Source organism: Macaca nemestrina, chromosome 11 (assembly GCF_043159975.1).
Source record: "Macaca nemestrina isolate mMacNem1 chromosome 11, mMacNem.hap1, whole genome shotgun sequence".
NCBI classification, from domain to species: Eukaryota; Metazoa; Chordata; class Mammalia; order Primates; family Cercopithecidae; genus Macaca; species Macaca nemestrina.
Genome location: NC_092135.1, coordinates 113,630,530 through 113,647,717, shown reverse-complemented (window position 1 = coordinate 113,647,717; position 17,188 = coordinate 113,630,530). Strand labels below are relative to the sequence as shown.

The 17,188-nt window shown below is 39.8% G+C and overlaps 1 long non-coding RNA gene across 1 annotated transcript in view; it reads left to right on the top strand.

Moving 5' to 3' along the window:
• LOC139357211 (uncharacterized) overlaps positions 1-5,155 on the top strand; it is a 38,298-nt gene extending 33,143 nt beyond the window's left edge. Inside the window, exon 3 of the long non-coding RNA XR_011610017.1 lies at positions 941-5,155. This is a non-coding gene — a long non-coding RNA (uncharacterized lncRNA). The remainder of the gene's footprint in view (positions 1-940) is intronic.
• The last annotated feature ends 12,033 nt before the right edge of the window (positions 5,156-17,188 follow it).

Here is a 17,188-nt window from a genome sequence, read left to right as displayed (position 1 = left end):
TGTTTAATTTCCATAATTAAACCCACTCTGTTGAAATACCTAGTGAGATTTAGAATTTCCTCAAGAGACCCGACTGACACTTGGAGGCGGGATTCTTCTTTCTCTTAATCTTGATGTTTTTCTTCAGAGGAAATCCCTCCATCAGTGATGTTTGCATCCCAGGCATCTGGCCTGAGCTCGTGAAAGGATTCACGCAGGTGAAAACACAAAAACTAGTGACTCATCCGCGATCTCTGTTTCCTGCCCAGTCTCATAATGCTCTTCTCCTGCCATTATAAACACAGAACTGGGCTACGTGCCTGAATGGAGGAGGGGAGGCGGTGATAGAAAAAGGGGGAAATCATTACTATCACAAAAGTGCGATATAATTACGGTACTTTATATAAATATTGCATTTTAGAATTTTTTCACAAGCATCCTTATATTCCCTTTCTCTGCTAAGCCCTGCCCAAATTGCAGATTGATGGACAACATAAATATTGTTGTTGTTGTAAGTCAGTAAGTTTTGGAGTAACTTTTTCTTTTTTTTTCGAGACAGGATCTTGCTCTGTCTCTCAGGCTGGAGTGCAGGCGTGTGAATATGGCTCACTGCAGTCTCAACCTCCTGGGCTCAAGTGATTCTCCCTTTTTGGCCTCCCAAACAGCTGGGACCACAGGCATGTGCCACCACACCTGGCTAATTTTTTAATTTTTTGTAGAGATGGGGTCTTGCCACATCACCCAGGCTGGTGGTGAGCTCCTGGGCTCAAGCAATTCTCCCACCGTGGCCTTTCAAAGTGCTGGGACTATACATATCAGCCACCACACTCAGCCTGGAGTAAATTTTTACACACCTACATTGTCTAGTACCGGCCCTGTCGTGTGTGTGTGTGTGTGTCTGTGTGATATGTTTATAAAAATAAATAACTTGCATTATTCTGACATGTCTTGGTTTTCAAAGGTTAGAAGAATCTTGGTCATCCAGAAAGCTTGCTACAGCTGCCCAGCATTTGCCTCCTCCACGAAGAAGGACCAAAATAACAAGTAGACAATCACATGCCAAATAAAATGTCTAAGGGAGAGCACTGAAACTCAGCAAAAACGTTACGAAGACCCTCTGAGGTGCAGAAACTCAGGAAAGCAAAGCAGCCAGCCAGGATCAGCTCAGAGCCAAGAGGGCCCCCGCTTGAGGAGGAAAGGTAAGCAGGAGATGCCCCGCAGGCAACATTCCCACCACAAATGCCTGCAAGCCTAGCTGTAGGAGAGCAGTGTTGAGTCCAGTATAGGAGCTGCCTGGAGTCTCTGCGACCACATTGCTCCAGAGAGACCACTGGGTCCCTCCTTAGTCCCTGGGACCAAGCTGCTGCAGCACAGTGCCATTTTGAGTACAGAGCCACTGCCAGAATGCTTCCTGTCTTGGGGCCCAGGAATCCCTGCATGTCCTCATCACTGGAGCCCCAATATCATTCCATCATACCCACACACAAGGCTGCAGGGCCATGACTGCAGTTGGACCCAGTGGTGCAGCTGTGAACCTAGCGCCTGAGCCCACATAGTGCATAGAACTCCAGGAACAGGTGGTCCAGCAAAGTGGGAAGGCTGCCTCTAAGGTAAAGAAAGCAAAGGGGCATGGTCCTCAGAGTCTGAGAGCTGACAGCCAGGGACCTGCTGCTGCCTGCAACCCTGCCCACTCCAGCAGCAGAGCCACAACACACCTGCATGTCACCGCATACCCTAGGGGGCTGAGGGCTGGCTCTCCTGAGGCTCACTGTAGCTAGCCTCCCCACCTACTCCAGCAGCAGAGCCACTGCATGCCCACCACCAAGGATCCTGAGGACCAGGCCACCCGAGGCTCGTTGATGATGGCTAATACACCAACTCCAGTGATGAAGCTACCATGTGCCCCTACCCAAAGGCCCAAGGACTGGCTTGTTTGGGGCCCAACATCACCGCCAGCAACCTTGCCCCCTTCAGCAGCAAAGCCTTCATGCACCACCCCAAATGCCTGAGGATCAGCTCTTCTGAGTGCCGCCACCACTGTGAGCTCAAAGAAGTAGAGAGAAGAATACAGTTACTAGAGGCTGGGAAGGATGAGGAAGACAGGACTGGGAGGATGAATAGGGAGAGGCTGGTTAACAAACACAAAATTACAACTAGATAAGAGGAAAGGTTCTAGTGTTCTAAAGCACTGTAGGATGACTACAGTTAACACTAACTTATTGTATATTTCCAGATAGCTAGAAGAAACTATTTTGGATGTTCCCAGCACAAAGAAATGATAAAAGCTTGAGGTGATGGGTATGTTAATTACCCTGATTTGGTCATTACACATTCTATACATGTATGGAAATATCATTCTGTACCCCATAAATATGTACAATTTTTATGTGTCAATTAAAAATAACAAAAAAGGATCTGCATTAACATGGCTTCAAATTAGACTTGAGAAACTTTTGAAAAACATTTATTATATTTAATACATACAGAGCTCCAAAATCTGCAGCTCATTTATCGGAGGGCACATAACTTTGTTGGATGTATTGTTAAATGCAAGTTACAAGTTTCTCTTCTTCTAGATTATCAAGCATTTGAACTCCCCCCTCCTCATTAAAGTTGATTTAAACATAGAGACTTATACAGGTTATATGGGATTTAGTTCCGTGGTTGCTTGAGCCAAAAGAAAGTCAAGATGGATGATCTGTGTTAACTCTGTGCATCCATTTGTGTATTTATGAAGCTGAGAAGCAAGTCTGAAATTTTATGTGCCCTTTAAAAGATAAAATCTTCTGAGAGAAGCATATCCTGCCTCCATAAATACTGCACCAAAAGCTTATGCATCATCTAATAATAATAAATATTTCCAGGTCAAAAACAACCACAAGTTTGCAATTGATTTTGACCGTTATTTCACACTGAATAACTGCAGGATGCAAGAAAGCCAGAATAATGATGTAGACCAACATGCAAAGACAATTTGCAGTCAATTTGAATAGCCTATTTTCCCTCCAAATGGCGGCAAAGACAGGATTTTAGGTACTCTAAGGCTGAAGTACTTAAAATAAAAGATAGGTTTGATGGGGAAGACAGGTTAGAATAAAATTAATTTAGAAATATTGCAAGTGATCCTAAATACAGTACCAGAATGAATAAACAGTATATTTTCAAAACATTTTAACAGTTGTATGAGGAGTAAAAATAACTATAAATAAAGATAACTCAAGAATTCTATAAGCAAGCACACACATGAAATTCATTTTATAAGAGGAAAGCTAACTCCATTTCTCTTGAAATATGGAATAGCTTCTTGAAGCAATTCTAAATGCTAATCTGCTGGAATGATGGCTTCATTGCACAAGAATTCTGCTCAGTTCCTTGGAAGTCTCCCTGAAGAAGTCAGTCTGAGAATGGGGGAATTCCATTATTGGTCAGAAGAATTCTTTGGTCACTATTGGAAGTGGGTTCAGTTTAGGGTGACTGTTGATCAACAGGGTTCATGGGTTTGCTAAAACTCATTTCAGGCAAGCTTTGGAAGTGCAGTTCGCTTGGTGCTTATGGGGTTAAAAACAGGATAGAGGGAATTTCACATTATTGGGGGGCCTGAAAGGGAACTGATTCCCACAAGATGCTCAGACAAGATCAACCCCAGCCCCTTTTCTGGTTTAGCATTTCTCTGGGCTATAGAGGTAGAAGAAAAGGCCCTGCATGGGCCCACTCTACTTATGCTTTGAGGTTTTAGATAATCTTATTAAATTGTAGCAATCTTAAACAGAACTGCAAGGTTGCTTTTAAAACCATATCTCAGATTTCTTTGAGCTAACAAATGGTAAAATGTATCTTTGGTATTAGAGTGAGATAAAGGTAGTTATAACTTTCTTTCTTTTTTACTTATTTTATGTTAACGTATGCAACAAAGGGTACAAATTGTAGGTACACAGCTCATTGAATTTTTATGTCTGCACATGCCCATGAAACCAACACCCAGAGTAAGAATAGGGATAATTTTCTCCTCCCCTGAAAATTCCCTTGTGCCTTTTCCTCATCAGTACCTCCAAAGGTAACCACTATTTTGATTTCCATTACCATAAATGAGTTATACTTGTTTTTGAAAAGATTATTTGAAATGTGTAATATAAGTATTGGCAGTTATTTATCTTACAGAAGTATCACTGAGAAGTCATTTCTTCTCTCCTTCATTTATTCATTTGTTCCAAACACTATCTAGTACCAACATTGTCCACCTGGCATTGAGAATACAATATTGAAAAAAGAGTCACTGCCTGCCCTCAGGAAAAAATCAGCATATTTAAAAGAATACACACAAGTAAACAGGCAGTTATGGCAAAGTGTGGTAAAAGCTGCAAAATAGGGAAGTGTCAGATGCCAAGAGAAAATGCTGTATGACATAGACTTGGGTGGTCAGTAGTGGTTTCTGGAATGAATGACATTTAGACTGAAACTGGAAGGATATGAGTAAGGGCTAATCGGACCAAGATGAAGAGATACAGAGCAGAAGGAACGGTAGGAACAAATGCTCAGAGGCAAAAGAAAGCTTTGAATATTTGAGGAACTGAAAAGCAAAACAACAAAATAGCCATCCCTTGACTACACAAGCGAACTGGGGTCAGATCCTGAAGGACTTTGCAGATCATTTTTCTGCTTGCAGACTTTGTACTTGACTTTAAGGGCCACGGAGAGCCACTGAAGCATTTTCAGCAAGGGACTGTCATCATCAGATTGGTATTTGTTTTGAAGTAGCACATGTAAGAGAAAATGACAATATGGATGAATAAAGAGTTTGAAAAACAACTTTGCTTTGATACTTTTGTTTAGGATGAAATATCTGAGATAGCACCCCCCCCATCAGCCATTTTTAATGGCACTACTATTTGAGCAGAAGTTGCAAGAACATTTGCAACAGATAAGCTTTTTCTGTAGAACATAAAGCAGGGATGCTTGAATGATGTGTTACTTGAATTCCATTTTAGTAGGAAGCCGTCCATAATAGGAGCAAGTTGAGGAATATGCCTAATGTTTACAGTGGCACATGTAGGGTTTGCATCTGCCTTCAATGTTCCTATAATATGAATCCTCCACTGCAGAAAATTCCTTCTGGAATTTTCTATTTTATGTGTTAAACTTTATCAAAATCTTTTCCTGATGTTTATATTTCTGTGATAATCATTATTAAACTGAAAAATGAAGATGAAAAGTCTCAAAACCGTCTTCACTGACTCTCTAGTTTCCATGTCCCCTTCTTTGAAACCTGTACTTTAATTAATGGTCTGGATAATTCTTTCAAACATCTGCCCTGTTTGCCTACTGCTTGAGTACCCAAATGGATGTCTAAGCTGATGAGATTAACTAGATAGTCAACGAATTCCCACTCTACCATGTCACGTAGACACAGTTTAAGTAAAGTGACTGCATGCTTTGCCTTCTTCATTGTGATAAATTGAAATTCAATGTTTTCATCAGTATCACTTTTATTTCCCTCTTTCTTACTTGAATGGAATCCATTTTTAAGCTTTTTGATTTTTTTGTCTTATTAAAAAAAAGCACATAACATTCCTTCACAATAGTATTGTTATTCAACTTTTTGTCATGGTTGAAATATTAGTGCAATACTGAAGTATCTATAAACCAGATTTATTTATTACCACACTGACAAAAGTACAACTAACAAACAGTTGGTAGGTAGATAACATTAGAAAAATCCATGCTATGAAAGGGAATTTTAGTATGAATTCATCAAAGTAGTAATTTTTAACAGACTAGTGACATATACGCCTCTCTCTCTAACTTGATTATAAACCCTTGGAGGGCAAGTGTTATGGGGGAGTTATATTCCTCCAAAATTCATATGTTGAAGTCCTAACCTCTAGTACCTCAGAATATGACCTTATTTGGAAATAGGGTCTTTGCAGGCTGGGTGTCATGGCTCACGCCTGCAACCCCAGAGCACTTTGGGAGGCTGAGATGGGTAAATCACTTGAGGTCAGGAGTTCGAGACCAGCCTGGCCAACATGGTATAACCCCGTCTCTACTAAAAATACAAAAAATATTAGCCAGGCCTGGTGGCGTGCACCTGTAATCCCAGCTACTCAGAAGGCTGAGGCAGGAGAATCGCTTGAACCCAGGAAGTAGAGGTTGCAGTGAGCTAAGATCACACCATTGCACTCCAGCCCAGATGACAGATTGAGACTCCATCTCAAAAAAAAAAAAAAAAAAAAAGTGGAAATAGGCTCATTGCAGATATAATTAGTTGAGTTAAGATGAGGTCATACTGGAATAGGGTGGGCCCTAAATCTAATATGATTGGTGTCCTTAAAAAATAAAGGAGGGGAGTCTGAACATATGCAGGTACACAGGGAGAATGCTGCATGAAGCTTGCTGTTATGCTGCCACAAGCCAAGGGACTACCAGAAGCTAGGAGAGGGGTCTGGAACAAATTCTTCCCTAGTGCCTTCAGAGGCAGCATGGCCATGTCAACACCTGGATTTTGGACTTCTGGTCCCCAGAACTGTTACACAATATATTTCTGTTGTTCTAAGCCACCCAGTTTGTGGTAGTTTGTTATGGCAGCCCTAGAAAATGAATACAGCAAAGATTACAGCTCACTCATTTTGTATGACCTACAGAGGCCCATGAATGTTGGCTGAATTCAAATTGCAACTATAGACCCCAGCTACTTGGGAATGTGCTAGGATTGATTTCCAACTGCTTGCACCTAGAGCAGACAGGCACATGATCACAGCATCCATCCACTCCCTACCCTACCTCCACCCTGAAAAAGGATGACAAAGAAGATTCTTGATGTACCAGAAGGGACCCTCAGCCAGATGAGGCTGAAGCATCCACAGCAGCATGCTTCACAAGGATACTCAGGCCTAGAAATCTCACCACCCTCAAATCTGCTCCTCTTCTCCAGTTCTTGTAGACATGTGTGAGGGTCAGACAACTTCTTTACCTGCATTCAAGGAATTTCTCCTAAGTGTATCTTTCACTCAATCATACTGTAGCCCATCATGACTCATGAGCATAAGTTAATGAAGCTTGAGTAAGTGAACCTCCACTTTGATTGAAGGAGGAGTAGACTAGCAGCGAATGGCCTGGGAATATACTAGAGACAACTACATAGCACTAGTTTTCACCGTTTGTTTTTATTTCCACTGTATATGGCACAGGCATGGCTTAGATTAGCTCTGACTCAGCTCTACACCCCAAAGAATAAGTCATTGTCTTATCTATCCCTACACTGAAGTTGCCACTTGGTTAAAGTTTTAAAGTTGGTAGTTTGTTCAAATATCTATATATATATTTGAAGATATATATGTGTGTGTATATATATTCATATGTTCCTTGAACATATATGTTTATATATGTGCATGTATTTTGAGTGTGTGACATCAAGTGTGTGAAGCACACAAATCTTAAGTCTTCAGCTCAAAGACTTTTTATGTATAGCTACACTTGTGTCATGACCCAGATCATCAAGATCTAGAACATTTCCAGCACTCCAGAAGATTCTCCTGTGTTCCTCCCTAGGCCTTTGCAAGTATAATATTTAATAAACTTCAAATTCCTTTCTCGTAACCCTGCTGACAAAAAAAAAAGTTTTCTGTACTAAAGTTCTATGGCAGTTCATAAGGAATGTAGAATCTGGCTCAAAGCTTACTCTGCTGCCTTTGTATTGTCTGCAAAGAGCAGAGCTTGCAAACTGGCTGCCTGTGGGTAAAATCTGCTCTACATATGGTTTGTTTGGACTGAAATATGTCTTTAAAAAATGAGCCAAAATTTTAGGTGTAAGGCATTTTACATGATAACCGAAATTCAAAGGGAGGAGAGGTCCTTCTCTTTAAAGATAGGAAAATGTCTTACATCCTCTCTCTCAGAAAAAAATCACCTGGAGCTGAGTAGTAATTGCCTGATTAAAATGGGTAGAGTCAAGGAGCTCTACCTCTCTCCACCATGTATGCAATGTCTGCATGAGCACGCCTGCCTGCTGCCCTTGTGTGTGTATGTTACCTGCTTGGTCCTTGGGCCAGCCACAGCTAGACAAGATGGGAAATGTAAAGCAGACTTTTAACGGGAGACTGTTTATTCCCTGCAAAGGGAAAAGTTACCTTCAGTACTCCCAACATATTTGAAGGGAAAACAGAAAATAGAGCTGGATTTTAAATTAATACACCATTTTGTGTAACTTTGCAGTGATTTGCTTTCTGAACTTGCCTATTTTATTAGGGTTCTCTTAGAGGGACAGAACGAATAGGATGTGTGTGTGTGTGTTATATAACTCCCATATATAACATATATAAACTCCTATTCATACATATGTACACACACACACACACATACATATATATATGGGAGTTTATTAAGTATTAACTTACACGATCACAAGGTCCCACAATAGGCTGTCTATAAGCTGAGGAGCAAGGAGAGCCAGTCTGAGTCCCAAAACTGAAGAACCTGGAGTTCGTTGTTTGAGGGCAGGAAGCATTCAGCATGGGGGAAAGATGTAGCCTGGGAGGCTAAGCTCGTCTCTCCTTTTCATGTTTTTCTGCCTGCTTTATATTTGCTGGCAGCTGATGAGATTGTGCCCATTAGATTAAGGGTGGATCTGCCTTCCCCAGCCCACTGACTCAAATGTTAATCTCTTTTGGCAACACCCTCACAGACACAACCAGGATCAATATTTTGTATCCCTCAATCCACTCAAGTTAACACTAAATATTAACCATCACACCTATTACTTATTATATAGCATTTTAAGTAGCTTTACATGGACACTTTTGCATGCATGCATGCGCAACACACACACACACACACACACACACCCCAATATTAATGTCTAACATCTGGATACTGGCTGATGTTTAATTTTTAATGTAACCATTATGCTGGAAGGCATTCATTTGTGATATAACCACAGCTTCAATTCTGGTGTTATATCTTTTCTACTTAACTAGTTCCATTAGATTTCTAACTGAAGAGTGAATTAACTCATCTTTCATGGCCCTTTATATTGCAAGGTGAACTTGAACCATCTTATTAGATTCATGTTAGACATATGCTTAGTGTTGAACATTCTCTCTGCATATATATGAAGATCTTTATGAATGGCATTTGAAAGTAGGACATAACCATTGTCTCATAAAAACCCACTTCTAAGTCTCATTATAAAAGTTCCTCATTTAAAAACAGTATAAAAAAGAATTGCCATTTTAAAGGAAAGCTACATGAAATGTAGGTTTTGAATGAAGAGTTCCTTGGCTTTGCTTTTCTTCTGAGCAACGCTTCTCCTTTTATGTTTTGCACAACCTCATAACAATTTTTCTTACAATCTTCTAGACTGTAATATCACTACTTTCCATTTTTCATACAAGGTAAGTACCCATACCATCAATATATCTTAACATCAAGGGCTTGTAAGCAATTTCTTTCTGATGTGTCAAATTATTTGTAACCCACTTCAGAGTGATCAGAGATGGTTAACTGGTAAAACTGATTAATAGAGATAAAATCATAGCAGCAGAAAAAAAAACATCGAGGAAATATTTATTTAGGATTTATTTAACTGTATTTGGAATAGTCATTTCACACATACATATAAGCACATGTGCACACCCCACAGTGGTTTTACTTTTAAAGTCTATATGAAAGGTCTTATGTTATTTTACTATATCCTGAAAAATACTTGCTAAGTCAATTTATAAGTACAACCATTGTTATTCAAACTCTTGAGTTACTACATGTTAAGATGACTTTATTTATTTATTTGCTTAGAGATGGAGTCTTGCTCTGTCACCCAGGCTGGAGAGCAGTGATCTTGGCTCACTGTAAGGTCCACCTCCCAGGTTCATGCTATTCTACTGCCTCAGCCTCCCATGTAGCTGGGATTACAGGAATGCAGCACCATGCCCAGCTAATTTTTATATTTTTAGTAGACACAGGGTTTCACCATGTTGGCTAGGCTGGTCATGAACTCCTGACCTCAAGTAATCTGCCTGCCTCAGCCTTCCAAAATGCTGGGATTATAGGTGTGAGCTACCACGCCTGGCCAAATGACATTTTTTTGAAAATGAAATTTTTAATAGTGCTATTAAATGTGATTTTGATCCTATTAATTATCTAGGTTTAGGGAGGGGAAGGTCCAGGTTTAGAGGAAGACAAGGCAATTAGTGGGATGCATGCAAGGCCTTTAAGCCATAGACCCTAGAAGTAGATTTATTTATTATGGCACAGTCAAGCCAATGGGTACATGCCCTTGAAATTATGTCAGAACTCTTGAACACATCAATCTGACCTCAATTTTTCTTTCCACCCTAGTATGAATTTCACAGTAAGAACATCCTTCTACCCCTCTAGCCTCCTTCCGTATTCTCCACTCCTCTTTACAGCAACCACCTCCAGTAAGTTGTCGACACCAGCTATTGCAACTTCTCTTTCCCTCTTCAACCCACTTCTGTTGGACCATCATCCTGGCCCACTCAATGAAACAGTTCTCAAATTCTCTGATGCAAAAGCCAATGATGAGGTATTGCTGCCATTCCCTTGTGGAATTACTTTTCTTGACTTCCATCCACCACACTCTTCTAGTGTTTGTTCCTCCTACTGCAACCGCCTTTCCTTCTTAGTGTCCTTTGATGAATTCTCCTCCTGTTCTGAACCTCCAAACAGAACAAGGCTTAGTCTTCAGACTTTGAGCCAGATCCTTTGATACCCTGCCCCATGTCCCCAGATCCACTTCTCTGCTTCTCTGCCTAAAAGTTTCCTCCAGCTCCTTTGGAGCCTCAAAGTAGCAGGGACTTAAGACCCTCAGGACCATCCTTCAACTGTTGAATTTAGGAATAAGTGGATAAACACTGAGAGTTCTTATCTCTTGGCAGGACAGTTCTCCAGGGTGCTCTACACAGTTCCTTAGAGGGTCCCCAGTGGAACTGAACTCGAGTTTCTCTAAGTAGTAACCGGTTTATCAATGCCCCCTGTATTCCTTTTATTGGTTTGCTTCCTTTCCTTGTTTTACTTTCCCTCTTCCTCACCTGTGTTTCCCACCACTCAGTTAAATTAAAGTCATTCAATACCTTGTCTTAGGATTGTTTTAGGAGAACTCAGAGAACTGAGATAGAACTTTTAGTGAACGGTGACTCCTTTGGTGATTGGAAGTTTCTAGTCCTGATTCTTTAAATTTTGATGTACTTTGACAACTCCCAACAAGCCAGGTCCTGTCTCATGAAACTGAGACTAGCATTTCTGACCTCCAGCCAGACATGTTTACTTGGATATCTGATAGGCAGCTCAAACTTAAACTCTTTTCTTCTTCTAAATGTGCCTCTCCCTATCTTCCTAGTCCTAGTAAATAGTGCTCCATCTTTCAAGTGGCTCAGGTCAAACTTGGGAGACACCCTTAACTTCTACGCCTCTCTGATATCACACATCCAATCTCTCAAACCATCTCTACTTTCTCAATATATCATGAAACTGACTGTTTTTTTTAAAAAAAATCTCTTTCACCACTATTGTCCTGGCCCCACCACCGTCATTTCTCACCTGTGTTATTCATTACAGCAGCCTCCTAACTGCTCTACTGGCTTCCATACTACATAGTCCCCTACAGTTTGCTCAGGACATAGCAGCCAGGATGATCCTGTTGAAACCGTGTCATACTGTGTGACTCTTCAGCTAAAAACCCCGCAGAAGCTGCCCATCCCACACCTGCAATAGTAGCTAAAAACCTTATGATGGCCTCCAAGACCCTCCATGACCTGGGCTCCTCATGCCTCTGACTTCACCACCTACCATTTTCCCTCCTGCTGTTTCAACCACACTGACCCCTCGTTTTACCTTGAACTCAACAAGCACACTCACATTTTACATGTATTTCTTCCTTTGAGTCATGCTTTTAAAAACATTTGAAAGATAGTAGCTTAAATATTCGTCTGAATCATGTTGCCCTCGCTGATGAAGGACTGAAAGCTCCATTCGTTTATGCGTTCCATATTCTCTGTAGTAATCGTTGTAGTATGTGTAATACTGGTGCACACCAAAAACCGAAAGAACAAAACATAATATAAGTTTTTCAACTCCCAAGACATGAGGTTGTAATTAGGCTGTTTAGACTAAGGGGCACAGCCAACTTCCTTTGGAGGTCTTTATTTATTGGGTAAAGGGACTTTACAGAGGATTTTCTCAAAATTGCGTAAAAATTTAAGTTAGCATCTTTTATCACTGAGAAAGTAGGTATGTACTGATATTGGCACATGGCCATTTAGAGAACCAGTAGCACAAATTAGTTGAAGACATTTAAGAGAAAATGACTTTCCTAATTAGAAAAAACATAAAAACTCAAGTAGTACTTAAAACTTTCCACTTTGATCATCATCCTGAAATAAGTAACTTTATTTTCTCCATGTACTTTTATCTAATCCACTCTCAGAATTTACTTGTGATTTTTATAATGGTATCCTTACAAATTGCACAATAAGAAAGTGATCAGAAAAATCCCGTCCAGAAAATGGAAAAGAAAGTAATGATTTGAACAGTGTTAGAAGGGAGCTTGAGCCTAGATGTTGGATGTGGGTTGAGTATAACAGGAAAAAAAAATGCTGCAAGAAATCAGAATGAGAGCAGACATCAGAAGTTGAAGTAGGAAGAAAAGAAAGTGATGAAATATTCTGCAGGATAATTTTGGTACCATCTTGGAATTCAGTTGATATAAATAAATATGAGAGCCTTCAGTAATTATTATTATCATCATTACTGTACTCTTCCAGGAAATTATAGCTTATTTAGTTCTTTATTCTTCATATTAATGAAGTGAAGTTTCATGACAACCCACTAAGAAAATAAAAATGAAAATAATAAATCAGCCTGCGGTTCTTAAAAGCTTAATGAAATCCAAACACTTCCCAATGGAAGATGACTCAGTGACACAGAATTGGCAGTAGTTTGTAGTTAGATCATTGGTTTTTATTGGAATATTTCCGATTTTAAGGAGGCATCTGTAGAACCTTCCTTCCTCTCATAGTCTGCTTGGATTTATTTAAAGAGACCTGGATTTGAGTCATCAACTGGAAAAATACAGTAGAAATATCCCTTAATTGCTTAACTACATTTTTCCAATGGGTGTTAAACTATGGTAGTTTGAATTTAAAAATACAGACTAGCCCCATTCAAACAGCTTTTTTGGGCATTAATAAAAAGGGGGATGAACAGCCCACCAATCTCAAACCTCTGTAAGGGGTGCACAGCAAGATTTGTAATTACGACTTTGCCATCCCCAGAGTTGGGTGAAGAAAATGTTACCTTTGAGTACAAGCTCATTTTATCCCCTTGTCCTGACTGTTCTTTAGGAAATGAAAGCTTTGAAAATGGGCTGCTACTGCTTCTACATCTGGAAATATCTTCAAATGGGCAACACCTTGTCTGTTTGAGGGGATTTTTCTCTGTTAGCTGGCCCATTAGTGAGTCAGAAATAACTCTGGCTCTATGTAGGTGGTGGACCTACTATACTTTGCTTTTGCAACCCGAATACAGCTATTTTAGCATATTGAGCTAGATGTACCTTATACCAATTCTCCCCCTAAAAATAATGTTTAAAAAGACTTTCTTTATCAAGAACTTAGAATATGTCATAAATGATCTTGTTTAAGCTGTACAACAACCTTGTGAATGCCAATTTATCCATTCAACACTTTCTATTAATACTAGACAGGCACTGTCTAAACACTCAGAATATGGTGATGAGCAAGACAGCTAGAGCCCCTCAAAGAACCCACGTTTCTGTAAGATGGATATGCAAATTGCAATTAAACCAAAGGAAACTATTATAAACTGTGGCAAGTGTTATAAGACAGAAAATAATAGGGGAGGTTAGTAAGGTCCCCTCTCAAAAGATAATGGTTAAGTTGATCCAAAAGATAAGGAACTCCTCATGAAGCCCATGGGTGAGAGGGGAAGAGCCTTCCCAGCTTGATGGTGAAGCTTTGCAAATGTCCTGAGGTGGAAAAGAGCTCAGTATATTTAAGGAGCCTAAAGAAGACCTGTTCAGGTTTAGTAAAAATAGCAAAGAGAGAAGTGTTACAAGATGAAACACTATTTTTATTTTTGGCAAGTAGTCTGGCACTTATTGATAGATTGGTATATTAGTCAGTGTTCTCCAGAGAAAGAGAATAGGAGACGATAGATAGATAGATAGATATAGATAGATAGATAATAGATAGATAGATAGATAGATAGATAGATAGATAGATAGATAATAGACTAGAAGGGATTTATTATGGAAATTGGCTCATGTAATTATGGAGACTGAGAAGTCCCATGACAGGCCATCTGCACACTGGCGAACCAGGAGAGCCAGTAGCAGAGCTCGGTCTAAGCCAGAAGACCTAAGACCCAGGGGAGCTGATGTTATAACTCTTAGTCTGGGGCCAAAGACCTGACAATCTGGGTGAACTGCTGTTCCAGAGTCCAAAGGTCAGAGAACCTGGAGTCCTGATGTCCAAGGGCAAAAGAAGATGGGTGTTCCAGTTTCAGAAGAAAGAGAGAATTCACCTTTTCTCTGCCTTTTTGTTTTATCTGAGCCCTCAACGAATTGAATGGTACTTATTCACACTGGGTGAGGGCAGGTCTTTCTTACCCAATCCACTGACTCAAATGCCAATCTCTCCCAGAAACACCCTCACAGATACACCCAGAAATGATGCTTTACCAGCTCTCTGGATATCCCTTAACCCAGTCAAGCTGACAAGTAAAATTAACCATCACAAGTAGGGAATGGAAGTTCAGATAAATTAAGCAGTATCCTCAAGACTGAGTAACTAGTAATACCTCAAGGCTCCTAAACCAGCTCTGTTTGATTCCAACATATTTTCTACAAAGCTATAACTAGTTATAGCTTTTTAGAGTATATGGCCTAAGTTTGGCATTACTTAAAATCAAAACTCACCCAGCAGTGATCCCTGTCAGCAAAATGCAGCTTCCTCATTGCTACCCTGCAGAAGTGCCAACGGCCTCCTTTTTGAGTGAGCTGCCCGAAAAGACCGTCTACCACACGAAGCAGGATGTAAGCGATCTGTGTTTTCAGTGAGGCTGAAGATATTATGGTATAAACTTTTGCACTTCACAGTCCAAACTCATCAAGTGTGTGATGTGATCACTAGGGAATATTAAGTCATTCCTGGGTAGACCTTCAGTAGTTATTGAGTGGTACTATTTTCCTATTTATTAATGAAAATTATGTGTGTGTATGATCATATGTGTATATCTGTAAATACTTACACACAAAAACACCATCCAATATTATCTTCGTTTTGAATCACAAACACACAATGCATCTTTAAAAAGATACATTCAATTGTAAAAAAGTTTAAAAATAAGATATTAAATTCCAATTTATTTAATTTTTTAATCAAAGATCTATTTCTGTTTGCTAAAGGTAGGGAGTCTAAATATTAAGCCAATCACTTTATAGATGTTAATTTATTAAATATTCTCAATAATTCTATGCTGTGACATTTAGAATGTCTGTTTTACAGGTGAAGAAACAGGCTCAGTGGGGTTCAGTCCCCTGTTCCACCTCACAGAGCTAGGCAGGATCAGAATTCAAGTCTCCTTTGCACCTCCCTCTGCTGATTTCCCCAAGACTTTTAAAAATTATTCTTTGGGAGGCCAAGGCAGGCAGATCACAAGGTCAGGAGATTTGAGACCATCCTGGCTAACATGGTGAAACCCTGTCTCTACTAAAAATACAAAAAATTAGGCGGGTGTGGTAGTGGGCGCCTGTAGTCCCAGCTACTGGGGAGGCTGAGGCAGGAGAATGGCGTGAACCCGGGAGGCGGAGCTTGCAGTGAGTTGAGATTGGGCCACTGCACTCCAGCCTGGGTGACAGAGTGAGACTCCGTCTCAAAAAAAAAAAAATTGTTTCCCTCTTTTAGGGGAACTATTACACTGATGATGCATATTTACACTCCCATATTTCAAAGTTATTATCTCGTCTCTGGCTCGTGTCTCATGAATTATAAATATTTCTGAGAACTATTTTCAGAATGAAGGAAGAAGTCATTTGGGTCTTTTATCTAAACTTTCACCTGCCCTTAGAAATTAATTGCCTGGGATGTGCCAACTTTCCTTCTTCTACCAGCTGCAAGACGTGAAAATGGCTCTTACTCAATGCTTTTTTAGTGGAAGAAGGGAGAACGGTGGCAAACGAGCATTCCCCTTTCAGTTGAATCATTTGAACCACATGTACCGATATGTGACTTTGATTCCTCCATCAGAAATACAACACATTTCATTATATTTCATGATGACAGCACTGAAAACAATAGTAAGAGTTTCCTCTTTCTGGCTGTTTATCTGTAACTGGCATTTTGTATAGCATGTTTAAGAGAGAAGAATGTTTAAGAAGGAAAAGACTAGAAAAGTTATTTTATAATTTATCAATATACAAAGCTGACATCTCAAATTTTACAACAATTACCAAAAAAGGCATGCTGTTACTGAATTGTCAGAAGTATTTGTGTGTGTGTGTGTGTGTGTGTGTGTGTGTGTGTGTGTGTGTGTAGGCCACCACTTGAACTCTAAGATCAGAGGTTTCCTTGTAGATTAAAAGAAATCCAAGGATCAGAAAGAAGAGATGTAGTTTTTATACTCTGTTCACAGTCAAGATATGCATGAGATTGGTCATATTTGAATATTAGTGTTTTGAGTTAAGCAGTACTACTAGATTTGGCATTGTTGGCCTAGACTAATTGGGATATAATCTAAAAATAGATGTTCTATGGTGGCATTTTGCTCTCTTCCAGTAACATATTTTAGGAAGAAGTTCATATTTAGCTTACTCAACTTCTGTCCATCCACCAGGAGATAGATCCTTTCAGAGACCTATGTCCTTCCAGCTGTGCCATTGAAGTAAGAGCTGGGGTGGAGAATTTAGCAACATGACTTGGGCAAAACTAGTGTTTGTAACTGACCACCAGGCTTCCAACAAGTGGTCATGGGAAAGAACCTTATGAATGGAAAGAACAAGGGGGGCAAGTTTCACTAAAGGTGAACCCAAATACAGGCTGCTCAATTTTTAAATAAAGAGGAATGGACTTCTCCAATGAAAGTAATGCAAAACCAAAGACCAGATGTTTTAATTTTAAAAACAGGGCTGGGGAAAGATAAATAAGCTTTGGTACCATTGTGGAGAGAAGCCATATATAAT